The sequence below is a fragment of the Cnephaeus nilssonii genome (genome assembly GCF_951640355.1).
Source record: "Cnephaeus nilssonii genome assembly, chromosome: 20".
In the NCBI taxonomy this organism is placed as follows: Eukaryota; Metazoa; Chordata; class Mammalia; order Chiroptera; family Vespertilionidae; genus Cnephaeus; species Cnephaeus nilssonii.
Window position 1 is genome coordinate 9,738,204 of NC_137091.1, and position 24,395 is coordinate 9,762,598.

The 24,395-nt window shown below is 40.8% G+C and overlaps 1 protein-coding gene across 5 annotated transcripts in view; it reads right to left on the reverse strand.

Moving 5' to 3' along the window:
* The window catches only part of HYDIN (HYDIN axonemal central pair apparatus protein), a 352,840-nt gene extending 341,584 nt beyond the window's left edge, over positions 1 to 11,256 (reverse strand). For all 5 annotated transcript variants that reach the window (XR_013812852.1, XR_013812853.1, XM_079759605.1 and 2 more), the window contains exon 1: positions 11,177 to 11,256. The gene's annotated coding sequence lies outside the window, so the exon portion shown is untranslated. The remainder of the gene's footprint in view (positions 1 to 11,176) is intronic.
* Between the last annotated feature and the right edge of the window lie 13,139 nt (positions 11,257 to 24,395).

The window sequence follows — 24,395 nt, forward strand, 5'->3', positions numbered from 1 at the left end:
TCTCATCATTGATGTTTCTATCTCTCTCGCCCTCTCCCTTCCTCTCTGAAATCAATGAATGTGTATGTATGTATATATATATACATATATATGTATATATGTATATACATATATATGTATATATATATATATATACACATATGTGTATATATGTATATATATATATATATATACACATATGTGTGTGTGTGTGTGTGTGTGTGTGTGTATTTTAATTTAAAGCTGCATCCTACCATTTCTTAGTGACTTCTCTGTGGAAGAAATCTAAGCAAAGAAAAATTTGGGGTGTATTAATATATTTTCCTAACACAGCAATCCCTAATTCAATTGAACTTTTCTCCAGTATGCTGTATCAATTCTTCTAATCTATGGAATTTTCTAACATGAGAATGTATCTACTTGTATACCTAAAATGGGTTTAGTTTTCTTTTTTTAACATATATTTTTATTGATTTCAGAGAGGAACAGAGAGGGATAAAGAGATAGAAACATCAATGATGAAAGAGAATCATTGATCAGCTGCCTCCTATACACCTCCTACTGGGGATTGAGCCTGCAACCCAGGCATATGCCTTTGCCCGGAATCAAACCCAGGACCCTTCAGTCCACAGGCTGACGCTCTATCCACTGAGCCAAACTGGCTAGGGCTGAGTTTAGTTTTCTTAAATCTATCTTACTGGAATTCAAGAATGCATACTCGATTAGGAATACTCTTTAACTTGTTAATCCTTTTTAAGAAGCTACTCTTGTAAAAGACTTCCTTTGTCTGCCCAGTATAATTCCCCCCCTCCTAGTTTTCCTTTTCCCTGTAAGAACCCACTTCCCTGTCTGGAAGGGGTAGGCAGATCTGACCAATCATAGTATCCTATTCTCTTTTGCTCTGATTGGTCTTATGACCCTAAAAATGCCAATCAGAGTTCTTTCCTTGAATGATAGTTGGACTTTTTCTTTGGGCTTGCTGGGCTGAAATGAATTTAAAACTATTGGCAGCATCTTTTGCTTCACATGGAGATGGCTTTCTGCAGAACAAAGCAAGAAGATAAAAGCAAAACTGTGAGCAGAATGGATGGATGACAGGAGGGAAGAAAGATGAAGAAGTGAATCAGAGTGGTATTGAAAGTAGTTCTAAACTATGAGGCCTTGGCATCTGCGGCTCATCTTTTGATCCTATGAGTCATCCTAGTATCCTAACTAAATGGACTACTAAATTCCCTATTTTTACTAAACTATATTGAAGTTTGAAGTAAGTTTCTGTCACTTGAAATACAGAACTTATAATTGTTATATTTTGTCATATTTTTGTATGATAATTGTTATATTTTGATGATTAGATTTTTAGAAATCATACATTTCCCTAAAATTTACTCTTGGAGTTTACTAAGAAAATCTGCAAATAACTACTATGCAATGGCATGAGTTGCTATTTCCAAAGCAAACTGAAAATGCTTCATTTCTATTAGAATAGGAGAGAATAAGCTTGCATTCTCCCACAGGTTGAGAACCGCTAGCAGGGTCGCCTAAGACCATTGGAAAACACAGATATTTACATTACGATTCATTAACAGTAGCAAAATTACAGTTATGAAGTAGCAACGAAAATAATTTTATGGTTGGGGGTCACCACAACATGAGGAACTGTATTAAAGGGTCGCGGCATTAGAAAGGTTGAGAACCACTGCTATAGAGGGTTCTAGAAGAAAAAAAAACCCTTTATAGAAAACTGATAATTTTAGTATGAATTTTTTCTAAGTATTAACAACTTGAGTTATCTGCAAACATTATTTAAAAGTGATCGTGTTTATTAAGCAAACCATTTTGACAAAAAATAATGCTGGGAATCGAATTTCCTTTCACAGAAAATGTTTGGAATCCTTTTAATAAAACCACCCACACACATAAAAGAACAAACTTGGACTTACTCATTGGTCCTTCCATGACTCCAGCTGACATCAGTGAAGAAAGGGGTGAGTGCTTTCATCACTCTCCACCAGCCATTAGGGATGTGGCAATTCCCAGAAGCAAGTGAATGGCAAGATACTTGACCCTGATCAACGGAGTGCTCTCAACACTGATCACTGTCTCACACATGCTCACTAGCACCTACTTGTTAAATGCTGCATGTCTGCCTTTTATTAAAATATCAAATGCAATTCTTGTAATTCATATTGGATGGCTGTCATAACAGAATTCCGTAATGAAAACCAATTACAGAGATTGGTTATGTACTATACCATTAGACTTGAGTTTACTGGCATATAATAGGGCCATTTTTCTTCTTTTGCTTATCACACTGGTAAATATTGACTATGAAATTCTTAGTGCATTGCTTTCACAGGGCTTAGCAAGATCAATTCCTATTAAAAGTATGAAAATTATGACTCCACCCTGTATCTCTACTAAGGACAACAATAAAATTTTTTCTCCTAAAATTAAAGAGCATTTTCACTTCCAGTAATGGCAGGTAACAGTTGAACCAACCATTCATGTAAACACAACTAAAAACTCTAGTGAAAATTTTTTTCAACTAAAAAAAATTTTAATCTCCTTAAAAGTATTAAAGAGCTAAGATAATAAAGCAATAACTAGAGGAAATCAAACACCAGAGAAGTAAGCAAGACACTAGAAAACACAGATATTTACATTACGATTCATTAACAGTAGCAAAATTACAGTTATGAAGTAGCAATGAAAATAATTTTATGGTTGGGGGTCACCACAACATGAGGAACTGCCCTTAAAGCATTTGCTAATCCAAAAACCCTTTTGGCTTTGGTTTTGGTGGCCTTGCTGGGCAATGAGATAGAAGTCAGTGATTCGAGAGAGTTTGCTCAAAATGGGAAATACAATGAGGGATCTGCTTCACTTTAGGCTTGGACCCAAAATTAAAACTGGCCACTATATCACCACGCCCATACATCCATAGTAAAACTTGTTATGGGGCTAAGCAGCGAAAGAGAATATAAGGAAGAAGAAGGAGAAATACCCCCAAATTGAGGTTATTTCTGACTCAAATTTGCAGCCCAGGTTCATACCACTTAAATTGTCTAGAGAACTTCAAACCATGAGCTACGGTAGTCCCAGACTAACAGATCCTGAGTTGCCTGGCAGAAGCAAATATAAATATCCTACAGAGGAAGGCATCAGCATATCAGATACCATGAACAAAATTAGCAGAAACTAAGGATAGCAGAAAGGCCATTAAAGACTGCATATAGCGACTTACTAGATATAGATTATTAAACAACTATGTTATTATGCTTACAGTACTAGCAGACAAGCTTAAAGATATCTTTAGGGCACAGTAATCTAAAAAAACCAAACACAAATTATCAAAATTTTCTATAGAGGACTGGATAAAGAAGATGTGGCACATATATACAATAAAATACTAATCAGCTATAGGAAAAGATTAAATACTGCCATTTGCAACAACATGGATGGATCAAAGAAAAAAAACACAAAACCTCATAGATATAGACAACAGTACAGTGGTTACCAGAGGGGGGTGGGTGGGAATGGGGTAGTAGTAAAGGGTAAAGCAAGTTACATATTAAAGTGACAGAGACTTGACTTTGGGTGGTGGGCCCACAATGCAATGCACAGATGACTGTAAGTAAAGGGTATTTAGGCACTGTTATTTCCAGTTTTATTTAGGTTTGAAAAAATTTTAAAACAAAATATAGTAGGGGTATGCTGTATAGGGGGGCTTTAAAAAGACCCATATAGTACATATAGCAATGAAAGACATAGTAACTAAATTCAGAAATTTCTTGGATAAGTAGAAAGCATATTTTAAACAGCCAAAGAGAATATGACTAAACTAGAAAATAAATGAGAAGAATTATGCAGGTCAGTACATAAAGTGGCAAAAGATATAGAAAACACACAAGTGAAGGTAAGAGACATGGAGACAGAGATCTGACATCATTGGAGCCTTGAGTGAGAAAAAAGAGATGAGTCAGAGGTAATAACCTAAAAAAAATACTAAATTGACTAAAGTGTTGAAAAAGACCACATATACATTCAAGCCTAACAAATCCTAAGCTAGCTATATGGGGGGAAAATCCATTCCTAGATTCATCCTAGAGAAGGTGAAGAAAACCAAAAATAAAGAGAAGAAATCATTAAAAGAGCCAATAAAAATGCAGATTATCTTAAAAGGAGCCATAGTTAAATTGAGAGGTGATCTATATATATAAAAGCCTAAGCAACCGGCTGACCGTTTGACCGTCCTACTGGTAGCTATGACACGCACTGACCACCAAGGGGCAGACACTCAATGCAGGAGCTGCAGTTCTCAGGTGACACACCCGGAACCAGAGAGGAGGGAGCCTGATTCCGGATGCGTCATCTGAGAACTGCCCTCTCGCAATCCGGGACCCCTCTGGGGATGTCAGAGAGACGGTTTGGGCACGATCCCCACAGGCTAGGCCAAGGGACCCCTCAGGTGCATGAATCCACGCACCGGACCTCTAGTTTATTAATATAATGGAAGCCAAAAGGTGGTAGAATCATGCATTCAAATGTGCTGGAAGAAAAAAACTGCCATCTTTTAATTCTATAACCAGCAAAAATATATTTCAAGGGTAAAGGCAAACTAAAGACAATTTTAGACAAATAGTGGAAAACTCACCCAAGCAGACCTCCTTCACACTTAGTCGGCACTGACTGTGAATTTAACCTACATTGAAATTTAAGATTCTGCTGTCTGTATGCTGCTGTTGTCTCAAACAATAAGTCACAAGAATAATGTACCACTAATAATGCTTAAAATGGTTTTGAAATGGTTAATACACAAATTTACTCCATTTGAACTCTCGGTGATGCTCCAAGTTGTTCATACAAGTTCATGAATCCGTGTACATCCATATTGATGGACCACTTTTCCAAATTGAGGAACCCAAATAATTTGAACACAGCAGGGATCTCATTTGCCCCTGACTCGTAATAATTTAAGTCTGCCCTATGGTTCTGTATTAATTACAAATAGAAATACCATTACCCACATATAAAATTTCACTTCTGAACAAAACAAGAATCTCTAAGTAGTGACCTCACACATTATATTTAGGGACTCATTTATAAAGGTCAATGTCCTTTGCTGCAAATCTACTTCTTATGCAGATGAGGAGTTTAACCTGCCCTATGGCACTGGGCATAATTAGCCAGCTGCACCCTCATAATAAGGTGCAGATGGTTAATTACACCAGCAAATAACTGCTTACTTGTGGGCATAAAAGCCTGTACCTAAAAATCATTGAAAGTGTGCTTGGGCCTGTTTGTGCTCATGCAAACAAAACCCCTTATTTCCCAAAGTCTCATCTGTGAACAGACCACCACTGGCTCCAACTCCACAGCGCTGCTCCGGGGGAGGAGACCCATTAACACTGCTGGGGTCTGGTTCAAGGGAGACACCACTGGCCACAAAGCCATATATCAGCTGTTGATATATCCCATGGGGTGCTGAATCCTTGTTGAAAATCCCCTAAACTTAATTTGTTGTAACAGGAATTGTTAATAAGGTGAGAATTTGGTTTCCCTAGAGCCCGAAGTAAATTCTATTATTTTTCAGGTAAAAACTCTGAAATGGCCCAACCAGCATGGCTCAATGGTTGAGCGTAGAACTAAGAACCAGAAGGTCACGGTCAGGGCACATGCCTGGGTTGTGGGCTCGATCCCCAGGAGGGAACATGCAGGAAGCAGCCAATCAATGATTCTCTCTCATTGATGTCTCTCTCTCTCTCTCCTCTCTCTCCTCTCTCCTCTCTCCTCTCTCCTCTCTCTTCCTCTCTGAAATCAATAAAAAATATATATTTTTTAAACAAAACTCTGAAATGAAAGAACTTTTTTTCACAAGCAAACATGCCAACATTGGTTGTCTTAAGAATAAGAAAAGGAGAGAGAAGTGGTAGCTACTTCCTACAACCCTTGTTTGGAAGTCCTCTGCCAGCTGCAAAGCTCTCAGCGTGCAGGGGTCAAGATGACAGGGATGGGGAACAGAATACTAATCTACTCGAATCTTCACAGAACCTTTCTTCTGAAGAACCCACAGGGTCTGTGAGTCTATTCAGTTTAATTGCATGTTGGGGAAGAGGAAAAGCTGCTTGCCATGGTTTTAATTGCTGAGAACACACTATCTTTTTAGGAACCATCTGTTTAATTGTAATTACAAACATCGATGTAAAAACACAGATGATTAACAAGTACAAAACTTCCCGACCACAAACAGTTTTAATATAAAGAGCCATCTTGTGAAAGAGTATGTTGCCTTTTCCTTCTCTGCAATATTTCATGAGTTAGCAACTGACAGCCTACCATTTATTACCGGATCTCACTCTGGTAGGACTAAAGTTATTAATTAGTATATTTTTATATTGTATCCCTCTGTTATTCCTTTTTATTAAACTTTAATTCCCTCTGAGAGTGACAGGGATTATATCAGAAATGAAATACGTAAGGGCCCTTTTTTTCCGCTCTTCCTGCTAAAATCTTTGAGATTTCATATAATATACATCACCTATAATTAATTGCCAGGGGCATCACAAAGTATTGCAAGACTAATTTTTTGGCTCTCATAAACACAAATTTCTGCCTTCCTGGTTTCGAAATATGCTTACCACAGTGTTATTATTTTTAAAGCCACAAGTACTGGTAATTGTTTTTAGGCATGAATAAAAATAGCTTAACCTTGAAATTTATTTTAATTAGGGATTTTTCAAAGCCACTGCTGCAAACTTGGGTGGATTGTTTATAATAAAAACAAGCATCAACAACATAGTTGCACAGAACATAGAATTAGGCAAAGTTATCTCACTTGGGCTTACAACAGTAGTTTAAAGAAATAAAAACATACACAGATGCAGTCAGATTCAGGACATTTTAGATAGCCTCTTAAAGCATGGAGATTTTTTTTTAATGCAACAGATTTATGAACTGCCAGTGAAATAACAAGAGATTTCTTGTGTGTGTGATTTTTTTTTATTTAAATCATTTCATACTAATTTTTCTTCAAAGTCAACCATGTTTGACTTTTTGGTATTCATTTCAAGATGAAGAACACTTTAACAATATCATATACTCCGACAAGCCTTTCAATCAAGCACCGAACACTTTTTAAAAACCCATTCTTCTTCCCTATCATCACAAGGGATAAATATGGCCCTTAAAAATATCAGAGAACTAAAGCACTTTAAATCCTCAAAGAAATGAAAAGACTGACTGCACAGTTTTTCAAATTAACTTTCAATAGAGGCATTTTGTGATATGTCAATTCCTCACTTATTCTCTGCTCAACCTCAATCCTTCTTGCAGTTTTTTGTTTTGTTTTGTTTTTTGCTTGATGTCAAGCCCTTATCCCCCTTGCAAGACATTTTATATGAAGAACAGCCACATGCTAAGTGCCCCTGTGGTGTTAATGAAGAGATAGATCTTGGAAAAAATCAGTTGAGAGGAAGAGACTGCCCTCAAGAAACAGCTGCTTCTTTATTTTTTAAATAAAAATATATATATATATATATAAATTGATTTGAGAGAGGGAGAGAGATAGAAAATCAGTGAGGATCATTGACCGGCTGCCTCCTGCACGCTCTCTACTGGAGATCGAGCCCGCAACCCAGGCATGTGCTCTGACTAGGAATCAAACTGTGACCCCAACCACTGAGCAACACCACCAGGCTGCTTCTTCACCTGTAATGACCGAGTATATTCCAGTCCCCTGCGTTCTGAAATGTGCCCATCCTAAACCAAATGGTCTTTAACTTTTGAGGTCCAAGTCCCATTGGGAATCAGATAAAAGCTCTGAACTGTCCACCAAAAGATGAACATAAACATAAAATCTAAAGGTCCACACACCTAGGGTCAAGAATCTCTACTTTGCACAGATGCCAAAGTGTACCAGTTAAAACATGGTTTCAATATTCACAGGTTTTGTGGGCTTCTTTCAAACTTGATGAAAATTTTCATGTTCTAAATGTTCTCGCTGCCAAGATGGAGAAGCGTTCTCCAAACTATTTTGAAGCTTGTGAAACTATGCCACTAATTAAGAACAGAGAGTAATTCCCCTCTACTTTGTGATTTCACAGATCATTCTCATACACAAGGCAGAGGTATTTCTGTGCCTTCCCCATACATAAAATGTGAAAAGAAATGTAAAACCCAAATCTATAACATTTCAAGAAGAAAATCTAAGCTAGGCAAAGAGTTTTAGATAGCACAATCCATAAAATAAAAAACTGACAAATTAGATTTCACCAAAATTTAAATATTTTTTTTACTTTAAAAGACAACTCAATAAAAAATTAAAAAATAAAAACCTGAATAAGACATGGGTAAAAGATATGAACAGATAACTTCACCAAAGAATAGTTAGAGTAACACAAAAAGCACATGTTGTTCAATATCATTAGTCATCAGAGAAATGCAAATTTAAAAAACAATGAAATAAGAATAAGTCTATAAGAATAACTAAAATTAACAAAACTGTCACCTGCTGGTACGGTTGTGGAACAAGTGAAACTCTCATTCTATGCTGGTGGAAATCCAAAATAGTAGTCACTTTAGAAAACTTTGGCAGTTTCTTATAAAATTAAACATACACTTACCATAGAATCTAGCAATCCCACAGTGCCCAAGTATTTATCAAAAAAAAACTATGTTGTACAAAAACCTGTATGTGAATGGTGATAGCAAACTTATTTATCCATAATCACCAAATACGAGAAGCAGCCCAAATGTCCATCAACTGGTGCTACATCCATTCAATCGAATAGTACTCAGTGGTAATAAGGAATGAAATACTGTTACATGCAACAACATGGATAAATCTCAAAGAAATCTGTCAACTAAACCAAGCCAGAGAAAAAGTGCTATGTAGCTTATGATTCCACTTATATGACATTCTGGAAAACACAGAGAAATCAGATCATTGGTTGCTAGGAAATGGATGTGGGGAAAGGGGATTGACTCCAACTGGCACTAGGGAACTTTCTGAGCTAATGCAATCATTCTATATACATTTATGTGGTAGCATGACTACATTTTTCAAAACTCATGGAACAGTACATTTAAAATAGGTAAATTTTGTAATATGTAAATTATATATAATAAGTAAATTATATAAACCTGACTTTAAAAATAGCTAAGAACATAACAGGAGAAAATATTAATTTTAGTTAATTTCAACATAGCATAAAACCACCAATATCCAGGGTATGTACAGTACTCCTACAAATCAACACAAAAAGAACAGTCACATTTAAATTGGACAAAGATAAAGACCCACAATCCACAGATCAATTATCAATAATCAATCATAATAATCAATTATCCAAGGACCTCACTAGTAATCTGGCGAATGAAAACTCTAACAAGTGATTACCATTACTTTCCCATCAGGAGGACAAAGTCTTAAAAGACTAATAATACCAAGTGTTGATGTGTATGCAGGACAAGTACAATCTCTACAATAAGACCCCCAAAAGAGATACATCAATTGGGATGATGGATTTCAACTATATTCATACCTAGCTAAATCAAAAGGCCAAAAAAAAGTAAATAAATAACATTTAAAATAGTTGGGTGATAGTCTTTGTTGTTCCAATCAGTGGGTTGTAGAATGAGATGAGATGGTAGTCCTGAAAATGCTGGTCATTTTCATCAATGCTAGAACAGACAGTACAGTGCAGACTGGAGAGACCACAGAACAGCCTCAAGGATTTACCAGCCCACCAAGCAAAGAGTGATGTCCAAGTAGCCACTCAAATGGTGATAGCCTCCTCAACATTCTCAAAGAAGAAACTGAACTATGTAATGGGGGCCACAGCAAAATTTAGAGGAATAAAGACATAACAGAACTCATAAATGTATCCTTCTACTAGAGGCCCGGTACACGAATTCGTGCAGGGGTGGGGTCTGGCCTGCCCACCCTGATCGGGGCAATCGAACTGGGCCAGCTGGGCAGAGGGGCCTCAGCCAGCCCCACCCCCTGGTCGAACTCCCGGTTGAACTCCCATTCGAATTCCTGGTCAAGGGGACAATTTGCATATTAGCCTTTTATTATATAGGATTAATTTATGATGACAAACAGGAAAAGTCTATAAATTATAATTTTACGAAATGTGTTTAAATATTCCCAGAATTAAAGCTTTTCAATGGTTCAGTTTCTGAATTGGGTTGTCCCTGGGTTATTTAAGGTATGGTCCCTGAGATATTTTACACTGTGTTCAACTTTGACCTTACCACTGACTTCTGAATCTCACACAGTAAAATGTGACTCCACTGTATAAGCTCATCAAGGTCACAGATCCTGTCTTAACAGTATTGTTCTTTCCGCAAAACACCTAGGTTAGTACTAAACATGAAGTAGGACCTCAATTACTTGAAGGAGTCAAGAAAAGGAGAGTGGGAACGAATCATGTGGTGAAATAAATACGGGTTGGAGCATTCTGAAATGAAAAGGATAATAGTGGCAGGGGGCAAGGTAAACAGGTGCGCACACACAGAGACCAGGACATGGGTAGCCAGCGCAGGTGGTGGTGAAGAATCATAGGACAGCCACTCACTAGCCCTGACCATGGGGCACTTCCTGTGCCCAGGTGACTCAACTGTAAAGGCGGATCAATCATTATAGTCACTTCATAGGACCTTTGTGGCTGTGGAATGAGACCATAGAGGTGAAGTACATCTGAGGGTGTACTGGTTTTGCACTTGGTCCTCACAGTCATCCTGAGAAGTGAGAGGAGAGGGAGGAGGGGGAGAAGGGGTGTGGCACCCCGTTTTCCTGGTGAGGAAATACAGGAAATGATTTACCCTGCCCAAGGCCGCAGGGCCAGAAGTTAGAAGCGAGGAGGACACTCCTGACTACTCTCCTTCAGACCAACCCCTGGCGCTAGCTACCTGTTTGGCTGGGGGACCCAAAAAAGCAGAAATTGGAGGTTCTGCTATTTTAACGGGGGTGAGACCCAGGGGAGACTGGGAAGGAGTGGGGTCTGGAAAACTTGGAGAGCCCCTGGGGCGAAGGGCGAAGGGCGGGAACACGAGGAGGGGATCCCGGGCCAGTCCCCGCGCTCCTCACACTGTGACCCCATAATCATTGCAAGAACCCCCGTGGGACGGAGGGGCACCCCGACCCCTGTCGATTCCGTTCCCATTCCCCTCTGAGATCCCGCGTCCAACTCACGGATACTGCAATTGAGGAGCTCCCCACCCGGCTCCAAGCCCTCCGCTCTCTGGCCGCAAGGTGGAGGTCCTGGAGCTGTTGCCATCCGTTGCCACAGCAACCACGGCTCCGCACAGCCCAGCAAGCCGCGCGATGATTGGAGAAGGCAAGCGTCCATAGCAACAGCCAGGCAGAGTTGCTAGTGGGAGAGAATTTGGTTTTCAGGGATTCTTTGTACGCCGTCTCTCCCCAAAGACACCTTTAAAGCTGTTTCATGCATAAGGTGTTGCTGTGAAGCTTCTCATTTCTACAGGAATTTTAAACTTGGGGTCCTTTTACCTCCTTCAGAAAGTCCATGATCCCCCTCCCCTTTATGTTATATGCAAAAGTTCGTCCATTTGCCCAGTAGGATGGGCCATTACTGTAGATTCTCAAAGGAGCCAGAACCAGAAGCCCAAGACAGTTTAAGATAATAACTTCTATATGCATTAATCCCATCTTCCTTCTCAGAGAACACAGTTCAAAATAGTACAGTTCTTCCCTGACTTCATTTAGATTGTGGCCTCATTCAAAGTCTGCCTCCCAAAAAATGTTAACTCATTCATTCATTCACTCAATAAATATTTATTGATCATAATTATGGGTCATACATTTGTTATAGAGGCACTTTTCTAGCCCAGGAAGAGAGCAATTGTCAAGACAGAGTCCCTAATTTCTTAGAGCTTTCCTTGTGGTGTGGGAGATAACCAATGATTAAACAAGATCATTTCAGATTGTGATAATAAACAAAATGCAGTAATGTGATGGATGAGCCCTGTAGATAGGGTGATCAGGGAAGGTCACTTTGAGGAGATAGCATTGGGCTAAGGCATGAGAAGACACCAGCTATAGAAAGAAAAAAAAAAAAGGCAGCACAAGCAAGGAAACAGAAAGTTAAAAGAAATGAGTTCGGGATGTTAGAGGAAATAAACAGCCAATGTGACTGAAAAGGAGAGAGCTTGTAGAACTGTGGTAAGACACAATCAGTTTGCCCTTCCCCTAGCTCTTCAAAGGACTGACTACTTCTCCCTACTCCTTGCTCCTCCATCCCCAATCGTCCCCTGTCCTGTCACCCCAGTTTTTTCCTTCAAAGCCCTTATTTTTTATTGTCTCTGAACTCCACAGGACAGAGACTGTCTACATTGTTCAACACAGTATCCCCAGCAACTAAAACAACAGCCCCAGCATGGACACTAAATCAATATTTGTGGACTGTATGAGTCTCCATATTACAATACCAGGAACTGTGGTAGACTATGGGGACAAGACAGACACCTCCCCCTCCTTGGAGCTTAACTGCTTCTGGAATAAGAGAATTACAAACCATGTGGGCAAACTAAATGTGTGCAGAACTGAATAATTTAGACAGTAAGTGCTGTGGGAAGCTGCTGAACAATTCCCTTGATAATCTCTTCATTCTATTACATTTCAGTTCAATTTCACGAATATCAAATACCTCCTATATGCCAAGCATTATGGTGTATAGCAATGACCAAGAAGAACACCAATCATATTTATTGAAATGTAATTTTATATCTATTGAATCTAATAATTTTTTAAAAGGACACCAACCCTGTCTGGTCTGTAGACTTATAGTCTACTGCCAGCCTGTCCTACAGTAGCCACTAGACACTTGTGACCACTGAGTACTTGGTATGTAGATGGCCTGAATTGGGATGTGGGAGGTGAATGTAAATTACAGATTTCAGAAACTTAGTGCAAAACAAGAATGTACAATATCTCATTCATAATTTTAATATTGATTGCACATTGAAAGGATAACAGTTTGAATATAGTTTGCGTTAAATAAGATCTATTATTAAAATTAATTCACTTGTTTCTTTTTTAAATCTGATTGCTAGAAAAATTACATATGTGGCTTGCATTATATTTCTATTGGGCAACACTGGTCTAGTGGGAACTTAATCCTAGGTGAATAAGCCAGTGATATCTTATTACAGAAGTCAAAACAGACTTTTCAGCTGAGGCACAACAGGTAGCAAATTTCAACTAGACCAAGTATTTACAGAGAAAACAGGTTAGACAACTCTTAAGTCTTACACACTGAGTGTGTAAAAGGCTCAGAGTAGGTGACTAGGGAGGGTTTCTTCAAGGAAAGCTGCGCTGTGAACCCCACCCACCTCCTAACCTCCAGTCAAAAGAAAGGGGCTTTGAGAGGACCACCCAAAGAGAAGAGTTTAACATTTGGCTCCTGCCATTTAGGGGGGGGGGGGCGGGGAGACAGTGGGCTTGTGTCTGAACCCACCTACAAGTTCAAAGGGGCAAGAGATAGACAGACTAGTCAGCAGAGCAAAGTGAGAAATTACTTGATTGGGAATACCCTGTCTCCTTCCTCCAGGATTTATCAAGGAAAGAAATACATGAATGTTTTCTATGAAACGGATGTACGCCACTCAAGAGAAATGAGCAAGGTCATTTCGGGTCCTTTCTAAGAGGGAAATTCAGTGGGACGTAGAGACCGCAGCAAAGGGAAGCTGAGGGTGATGTTAGGTTCCTAGAGGCCAAGGCAAAGCAAAGAACCAGCTGAAAGAGAGATGCATTTGATCCCAGCAAGAGAACTGCGGGGTACAGATGCCCAGCGATGAGGTTAAGTTTTCTGAAAAACTCCTGAAGGTGCCCCACAAGAGGAAGTGTCAGCGTAAGCCCAGCAGTGTCAGACAGGTAACCACTTCCTCACCGTCTTTTCCTCTCTTCCCTCCTCACGGTCTAACACCAGAAGGGCCAGAAAACAGTTACCCAACTGGGGGCACAGGTGTAGAGGCTGGCAATGAACCTGAGTAGAAGACAATAGGAAAGAAAGAAAAGGGGGATTGTGCTTTCATTCTCCAACTGCAGGTTTCCTGCTGGCAGCAGGCCCAAACTAAAAAAGGAGAGAAGCCAGAACTTTAAGTAAAAATTGTGGTTATCCTGGCTGGAGTTGCCCAGTGGTTAGAGCGTCGGCCCACACACCAAAGGGCCACGGGTTCTATTCCTGGTCAAGGGCATGTACCTGGGTTGCAGGTTGGATCCCCGTGCTGGTTGGGGCATGTACAAGAGGCAACCAATTGATGTGTCTCTTTCATATCGATATCTTTCTTTCTCTCTCTCTCTCTCTCTCTCCCCCTTCCCTCCCCCTCCCTCCCTTCCTTCCAATCTCTCTAAAAATCAATGGAAAAAATATCCTCAGGTGAGGATTAACAACAAAAAAAGTTTTATCACCTTGGACAGAACATTCAACAACTGTATCGAGACCGTGTTTTGACACCCGTGAGAGTCCATAAAAGTATTAGCACCAGAGTTCACCCAGTTTGCCCCCCAAGACATTTTAAGAGAGACTGAAAGACAAAAATTAACTTCTTTATGACTGCAGTCCACAAGTCATGCTTGTTTGATTTAAGGGTCACTTAAGAATATGAGACTGGAAGAAACGTATTATTCTTTCTTTTTTAATATGTTTTTTATTGTTGATAGTATTACAGATGTCTCCCATTCCCCCACCTCCTTTACCCCCTCTTCCCAGCCACTACCCCCACCCCCACCCCAGGTCTTCACTACCCTATCGCCTGTGTCCATGGGCTATGCATATAAGTATATACGTTCTTTGGTTTACCTCTTCTCATCCCCCCAAACCCACATCAAGGTTTCTGTTTTTCTTGAAGTACACAGAACAGTAGAAGATGTATAAAGCTAAGGATTAAAGTGCCTATTACTACAGGGGAGAAATAGATTATCTAAAGTCACATAGCACCTCTGCCTCAGACCTAAGACGAGCGTTTAATCCTCCATCCCCAGAGGTCTTGCTGGGCTCGGAGAGCTGCAGCCAGTGACCATGGCCGCTGCTCCCTCAGGGCCCGTCTGCAGCTGCTGCACAGATGGAAGCCAGGTTTGTTCTCAGTGCCAGAGAGACGGCGGGCAGACAAAAACAGGGGAAAACAAACACTAAAACAAACACAAAAAGCCGTGCATCTGAAAAATGATATCCCACTGAAGATTAATTATGGTATTAAAAGCTAGATCACATTTAGGAATCATTTTTGCTAGCTTATATTTCCCTTTAAGCAAAAAGGCTAATGGGAAGGATGTAGACGTCTTCATTTTTAAGCTGCCTGACCCCTAAAGGTCAGGACAAGAGAGATGAGGCCACAGCCTTGTTCTTTTAAGGAACGGAAGATAATTGGGGCACTGAACAGTGAAAACTATCAAGACTGAACCTTCTTCAGACCTCAGGGTGGTTAAGTACCCTGAGGGCCCCCAGCCACCTTAGAAAACTCTGGTCCATGGGACCCACCAAAAGAGGGCCTGGGACAAGAAATTGGGAGGCATATACCCCAGAAACCATGGACTCACCATTGTAAAGAGATTTAGAGATCAATGTGTACAAAACTCTTAGAACATAGTAGATGCTCAACACATGAGCAATGATTTTTCTTTCTATTGTGAAACGACTCCAATTCTGAATTTACTCCTTGAGTGGAGTTTGATACATAACCTCTCTGTGTTTCATGCAGTTCGCACGTCTGTAAAACAAGGGCAACTGCTGCATAGGATTGTTAAAGGACTAAGTAAGATGATAACATAAACCAAGGGCTTAATAAATAAAATCTATTTATTTATTAATATCATCCTTCAGTTCAGTCTTCCATCTCTTCAACATCAACTCTAAATAGTCACCCGGTGCAAGAGACCAAATGTTTGCGTCATTATTTAAAACCCAAACTCAAAATACACTAAGCCCCAGAGGAATAGTAGTAGGAGGTGGGGTCTTTGGCAGGTGATTAGGTCATGAGTGTGGCGCCCTCATGAATGGAATTAGTGCCCTTACAAAAGGGACCCTAAAGAACTCCCTCACCCCTTTCTCCATGTGAGGACACAGTGAGAAGTCAGCAGCTGTGAGCCAGGGAGTGGGCTCTCACCAGACACTGAATCTGCCCGTGCCTTGATCTTGGACTTCCCAGCCTCCAGAGTTGTAAGAAATAAATAGCTATTGTTTAAGCCACCCAGTCAATGGTATTTTTGTTATATCAGCCATGCCTCTCTTTAAACTCATGTTCGTCATTATTCCATTTATCAAGTTTTGACTGAGAGCCACTAAGCACTAAACCTTATGTTAGCTACTGAGTAAACCCAAATGAACAAGACATAGTCCCTGCCCTCACCAGGCTGAGTCTTTTTTTTTAGGATGCTTACTTCCATGCCTTTTTAAATTTAAGATGTCAACTAAGTCATAGAACCTGAAGGCAGCTTGGCTTCCTGGGGGACAGGAGCCGAGAAGAGGAAAGTTGAATAGAACCAAAGCATTGCTGGTCCCTCTGTCTGCCAACCTTTCTCTGGGCCCAAGTGTCCCTTTGTTTCTGCTTCGTTACATCTATGTCATTTTTCTCCTCACCCTAGACTTGTATTTCTCCACCCAGATCTTACAATAGTCATCCCAATGCCCCACACATCCATCCTCTCAGTGCATCCATCTCTAAGTGTAGTGGGTTAAAGGGTGGCTCTGATAAAGATATGCCTGTGTCCTGATATCCAGACTCTATGAGTGTAACCTTAGTTGGAAAACAAAATCTTTACAGATGTAATTAAGTTAAATATCTTAAGATGAGATAATTCTGAATTACCCAAGTGGACCCTAAATCCACTGACCTCGTAAGAGACAGAATGGGGGAAGACACAGACACATAAAGAGGAGGTGGCAGGCAATGTGACCACAGAGGTAGAGGTTGGAGTGATGTATGGCCAAGAAAGCCAAGGACCACTAAGAGCCACCCAAAACTGGAAGAAGAAAGGAAGCATTTCCCCCCTCCAGAGCCTCCAAAGTGACTGCAGCCCTGCCTATGCCTCTATTTCAGGCGTCTGGCCTATAGAACTATGGAAGAATAAATTTCAACTGATTGAAGCCATGCAGTTAGTGGTCATTTGAACCCTAAGAAATAGATAGTAGGTCTTTAATTCAAAATTCTTGGGAGAGGAAATCTGACTGAATTAGGCTGACATAAGTGCAACATACCCCCCCCCCATGTCCAATCACCTTCTGCAAGTGAGATAAATCACACAGAATGAATACAGCGGCCAGGACCACTCCTGTGTGGAGGATGGTTGTCATTCTCAAGAAGGTGAAGTTGGGCTGGCCAAGGATGCCAAAAGCCATCTACTACATGGGAGTTCTCCAATCATCCAGGTCCTAAGCTTCATTTTCCAAACCTCTTTCCTCTGTCTCCACATCCTGTTCATTCAACATATTTGGACCAGTTCTCTTTGCCTCCAATTTTTCATTTCTAAATATCTTCAAATTTTCCCACTTCTTTCCAACTCCACCACCACCACCCTACCTCACGCCAGCATCATATCTACTGCCACAGTTCCTAAACTGTGTGCTGAGGTACCTCTGGGTGCCACGGTGAAGTCACAGGGTGTCTCAGGATGTTTTAAATATCCACGGGGATCACAGCGACATCTGTCAGAAACTACTGGCTTGAGGTAGCTCAGTGTCAACACTAAATGATTCTATTTCTTCCAGTGACACCCATCTTTTAAAAGCTGGGTTTTCAGTAGTTGCTGTGATAAAAGCAAGTACCATCCTATATAATAAAGAGCTAATACGTCGCACCCTTGTGCCGGGGCGGGGGTGGGGGGACTGAGACCGGACAGGGGGACCTGGGAGAGCCAGGGGACCTGAGGCTGCGCGCCCCCCTGCCCTGCCGAGCTTGATGGGGGTGGGGCTGGCTGGATCTGGGTCTCGCACGATTTCGAGGACTTGACTCTGGGTCCCACGGTGCGCCCCAGACTCTGATGGGAGGGAGATTTTCATATACATTTTACTAATTTTCTTTCATCTCTGACACTTCCATTACAGAGAAAGGGCAAATAGCAATATTAAAATATTTCCTCTAATTAATTCCCTTTTAATGTGCACGAATTTTGTGCACTGGGCCATTAGTTTGAAATAAATGTGGAATAGGAAGTGAGGGTGGTGGTGTCCAATACATTTCCAAGGCTTAAAAAGCTATCCAGTGATCAACAGGCACTAAATTCTTAGGACATGAATACTTAATGAAGCCATTTGGACCTAATTATTTAATAAATGGAATTGTCAGTTATTTCTTTTGGCCCTGGGATGCTGTGAAACAATTACTAAGACACTAAAAATATGGCTCACTTCTTCACTTTTATTTTACCAAGAGTAGGAGATGGAACTGACTCCCATGTCAAAGATGAGCCATGTATAACACATCATTAATGCCCCCGGAGAAGACTAGCCGGACTCTTTCTGAATAGACCGGCTTTCTGAAATCATTTGTTGTGTCACTTAGAAAATGCAAATTTGCTTTGCTTCTTCTTGTGTGGATGTCTAATATATTCCAGTCAACTCAAAGAGCAACATATTGAGCATTTAATGAGTGGCTTACAATAAAAAGCACAAAACCCAGGAAATAGATTGGAGATCAGGTCTACCATCTATCACCTTTATGTCCCGAGACTAGCTCCTTCACCTCTCTGAACCTCAGTCTCTCCAGCTATTAAAAGGTATGACTCAGTCATTCGAAAAATGTTATTTATGAGCCTAATCTGTGCTCAGCTCTGTTCTATACTGTAAAGCAGTGTTCTCAACCTTTTTTGTTTCTTTCTTTTTTTTTAAATTTCTTTATTGATTAAGGTGTCACATATTTGTCCTCATCCCCCCATTCCCATCTCACACCCCTCCCCACGGATGCCCCCACCCCCCTGTTGTCCTTAACCATTGGTTAGGCTCGTATGCATGCACACAAGTCCTTTTCAACCTTTTTTGTTTCATTATTGCTTCCCTAAGAGGCCTTTTAAGACATTTTTATCCTAATTATGCCCCTCAAACTTTAATACCATGTATGTATATACATATATGTGTTTATGTACACTATGTAAATCTGTGCTTTGTACCAAAAAAGGAGTGATTTTTATGGCTTCTAGATCCAATTTTGCCCGAGGACAGTACACCCCTCAAGAGAATGTGCTCCCTAAGGAAACAGAACATTTCTGCTCTCACAAAGCCTGTGCTCTAATATGAGAAATAGAAATTTTTTTAAAAAAGTAAAGTATCAGATGTGAGCAGTGCGATGGGGACAAGGAATTGGAATGCTATGATGGAGAAGGGCTGAGGGAATGGGCCAGAAGCCTCTCTGAAGAAGTGACCCCTGTGGTGAGACTGGAATGACAAGCAAGGACAGCCGGGCATTTGTGAGGGAGGAGCCATCGGTGTGGTTCCTTGCAGAGCACAGCTTGGGAAGAGGCAAAAGAAAAGTGGAGCAAGTTGAACTCTGGTGACACCACCATTGGCCGGTCACTTTGAAGACTGAGCAAGGCCGCAGAGAAAACACGTTGCAAATAGCAGATTGCTAAATGAATGAGCGGGATTATGGTGTACAAAATGCTGCTTTTAGGCACCATAGGCAGAAAATGAAAATGACTAAGCTCTGGCCACTGTTGTCAAAAAAGATTTACTTTTAAAAAACAGCTGAAGAGCCCCAGCCGGTTTGGCTCAGTGGGTAGAGCGTCAGCCCACGGACCGAAGAGTCCCAGGTTCCATTCCGGTCAAGGGCACATACCTTCGTTGCAGGCTAGATCCTTTGGCCTGGTTGGACATGTGCTGGAGACAACCAATCCATGTGTCTCTCTCACACAGATGTTTCTCTCTCTGCCCCCTCCCCTTCCCTTTCACTCTCTCTAAAAAATAACGGAAAAATATTCTTGGGTGAGGATTAACAGAAAACAAAACAAAAAACAGCTGAAGAAGCTGGAGTCTGGGTAAAGTTTTAAACAACCAAAGATATCAGATATCCAGATCTCTAGATAGACCCAGAAGAGAGAGAAATGCTAGAAGTAAAGAAATGATACCTAACATTTCTGAAGTGCTAACTATATGCTTCTGTGCAGAGGGCTTTACCCACGTGAATTCTCACAGCCCCCTGTAGTATTCTCTTCATTTCACACGTGAGCAACTGAGGCTCAGAAAGCATTAAGTGACGTGGCCAAAATTACACAGGCAGGAAGTGGCAGGACTTACGTCCGTCTGAGTTGAGTCTAAGGTCTTAACCCCGAGGTTCCCCAGCCAGCCCTTTGCAGCTCTCCATCTTCTACACCTACCCCTTCTATCAGGAACTTATATTTATTCAGTCTGTAGAACTGGACTTCTCCTACCAGGACATCAGACTCAGCTCAACAATGAAAAGACACATTATAATGCTCTTAGAGGGCCTCGGAACAAAAGCTGTCAACACATGTTTAATTAGCCCTGGTCTTGCTTATAGGGTGGGGGAGGGAGGAATATATCTTATCTCATCCAGAGAATTAGTCAACATGGACTGTGTCTGGGTCAGAAGAGAATTTAAAAGCAGATTTTATTCTGTTTTGACTTCTTAAAAATGCAGGTGCAAGGACTGCCAACAGAATTACACTGCCAGCGACTAACTGTCCAAAGGAGTCCCAGAGGGAGGAATGGGGCGATAAGGACACATATGTAATACTTTAATCAATAAAGAAAAAAAAATAAAAGAGAAGGAAAAAAAAAAAAAGGAGCCTCAGAGAGAAACACTTGTCAGGAGGAGGCAGCAGACACCGTGTCTGGTGGCAGGAGACATCATTTAGAGAGGAGCAGACAAGAACACCCAGGATCAGGGACTGACTGATGACAGCAGTGTCAGAAGGCTCGGGAACCAAAAGCGTCTGGTGGAGAAGATGCTTCAAAGGGGTGAAAGCAGAGCTGGTCTGTGAAAACTTCTTGCAATCATCAGGCATCGCAACTGTAAGCAGAGGCTCTGGTTCTTGTCAATACCCAGGCAAAACTCAAGTCGTCTCCCGTTAGGAAAATACTTGGTAATGCAGTGTCTACAATGACAGATACACTATGCTTTTTTTTTTTATTTTTATGAAAACCTCACAAAATAGAATCCCTGTGTTTATGGGGCCCACGGCATAACAGAACTATCAAGAATGAACATGTCTGTGTGTGAGGTAGCACACATGTTATACAGGCAACTGTATGTAACAAAAACATCAATTTACATCAACCATGCTATGAAAACACCAACGATCTTTCTGTTCTCTCTAGAAATTGATATTGCAAAACCACTGTTATTTTTTTAAAATATATTTTTATTGATTTCAGAGAGGAAGGGAGAGGGAGAGAGAGAGACAGAAACATCAATGATGAGAGAGAATCACCGATTGGCTGCCTCCTGCATGCCCCACACAGGGGATCAAGCCTGCAACCCGGGCATATGCCCTGACCAGGAATCAAACTGTGGCCTCCTGGGTCCATGCTCAACTACTGAGTCACACCTTTGCCTTTTCATTGTTATATAAAAAGTCAATCAGAGATTACATAGACAAAAATGTAGGAGCCAACTATTATAGAAATGTGGCAGGCAGCTAATGAATAAAAATCTTATTTTTTATTTTGTGATGTGTTTGATATTTATCTGCTTTTTAAAAGTTATAATTTGTTCTAAGTCTCCTAAAAAAAAATTCACTTTTGTCTCTAATTTGTATTTGTAATTAAGGGCTTCCAAAATGGTATATGCTTCAAACTCCACAAAAATTAGCTCCCAGATAGAGCATGCAATCAAAGGAGCTAAGGCACACAGACATGCAAATACTAGTGTGCAATACATCACAAGATCAACAGCACTGTAATCATCTATGAAAACATTCAAGCCCTAGCCGGTTTGGCTCAGTGGATAGAGTGTTGGCCCCTGGACTAAAGGGTGCTGGGTTGGATTCCTGTCAAGGGCACGTATTCTCAGTTGCAAGCTCAATCCCAGCCCTGGTCAGGGTGCAGGAGGCATTAATCAATGTGTTCCTCTCACATCGGTCTCTCTTTCTCTATCTCTCCCTCTTCCTTCCACTCTCTCTAAAAAGCAAAGCAAAAAAAAAATTTTTTTTTCAATGGAAAAATATCTTAGGGTGAGGATTAACAAAAACAAAAAACACTCAATAAGCAGCAGGGTGGTTAGGAAGGGAAAGACCATGGCTGGCTGGAGTTGTCAGGAAAGCTTAAAGTGGCCATTGAAGGACCAATAAAATTTTGCTTCACTTAATATGTCCTCTGATGGATTCATCAAATATTGTATTGAATCCTTGCTCTAGGGCAGATCATGCAGTCATTGGGGACGGTGGGGAGGTCACTGAAAGCTCACAGCCCCCTTCGTTTACTTATTAAACACATGCATTAGCTATGGCTGAGTCCTTAGTCCATGCTCGGCACTGGAGATGCCACTGTGAACAAGCTAGAGCCAGAGAGAGCAGAGGAAAAGGGGTTGGGGGAGAAAGCCTCCAGATGAGGTCGGCTACAACACCCCTATAAACAGCTCCAGGGCTTACCCATGGCGAAGATTACACTTTCTGAGGTAAATCTGAATCTTAGATACTTGGGAATAAAACACAGCAGAGTGACAGAGCCAGGAACCACAGAAAGGAAAGGACAGAAATGGACTAGGACTCTGACTTTAGTGGGCAGAGGGTGCGACAACTCTCAGATCCTCTTTTCTCTTTCTGGCAAAATGAGGAAGGATTTGTGAAATGCCTAGAGGAGAAGAAAGAAGTGTTTGGTTTGAGTCCATATAAAATTTTTGCTCTGGTAATTATAAGACCCTGTTCCAGAAATGGGAAGGAATATATAAGAACTCACCTGAAATGCAATTAAGCACACACTTCGCAGACACCTAGGTAGCCAAGACTGTAGCGACTGTGTCAGATACTAGGGACAAACAGGAAAACTCTAGTTGCTTACTTTCCAACTAGATGGAACATAAAGGGGTACAACCTCTATTATAATGACATGGGAAGGGGGCCAGGAAGAGGCAGACCCTGAGCTAGTGGTCTTTCATAAACTGAATATTAGAAGGAAACAAGCAAACCTAATTAAAAGCACCCCATTGCCCTCATCTTCCCATTAGACCAACCCCGAGGCTTCAGAGAGCACTCAGGTCCCTGCCCTCATTAGAAAAGCAGATGGACATAACGGACTGGCTAATAGCATCCAGGGGCCACTCTGATCTGATTTGGTCCTAGCTGCTGACCCTTTGGAGATGGTTATGACTTTGAAAACCAAGGGCAATGACTTTTGTTAGGGAATGAACCACAGGTAAAACCTAAAATTATGTTAGGATTTAAGGAAATAATCCCCCTGTCGGAATAAGAAAAGAAAGGAGAAATTAAAATAAAAATAGGGTAGTAACAACATTGCCAAATGTTTATTAAATCAAATATTGCCTACCTGGACTAATAAAGGTAGTCAAGACATCTATAATAATAAAAGCATAATATGCTAATTAGACTGACGTCCTTCCAGACAACCTTCCGGACAAAGCCAGGGCTGAGAGGGAAGCCTGGGACCCGGGTGCCTGCCGGAGGGAAGCCTGGGAAGGAAGGCCTACTCTTTCACGAATCTCGTGCATCGGGCCTCTAGTGGATAATATACCACAAAGAAGTATGTCAGAATAGTTTTAGTTATTCCATGAATCAGGACAAAATTGGGAGCCTAGTGGAGAAACATAAGCTGCCATATACATGTGTGTGTGCGCGCATGCACGCACATATTTCCTGAGAGCCAAGATGAAGGTGAGGACATAAAACCTAAGTCCACGCAGATATATTGGAGTTATATAATGTCTTCTATCCACGTGTTCTTTCTATTTTTGACTTACTGCCAGGTCTGTCAATGTCTACAGCTTGCCACTAACCCTTTAATAAACGGTCTTTATTTTTGCTGCTGGCAACACAAAATTATCAAGAGTCAGTAAGGTCGACGCATTCTATACCAGGGATAAACGGGACTCCCACAGAGAGGGGAAAACGCCAGTGGCTACAGTTGCTGCTTTTATATCAGACAGTTTGGGGATGTTTCCCATCCCAGAAGAACAGTTCTTCCACTCACAGAAAATAGTTTTGTTATTTAGAAGCTTGAGAAATGAAAACAGTCTCCAAATCAGTGACTATTTCTGCACAGTCTCTGCCTTTCCCATCCACAGCTTCAAGGAGATGCTCACAGCTCAATATTCATAAGTATGCAAAGAGAGCATTCATCTTCCAGATTAATTAATCCAATGATTTATCTATTTCCTGCCTGTGAGCATTCTCAGACCCATGGCTCCTGCTCTCTTCACTCTTTTTTTTTTTTTAATATATTTTATTGATTTTTTTTTTTTTTTTTTTACAGAGAGGAAGGGAGAGG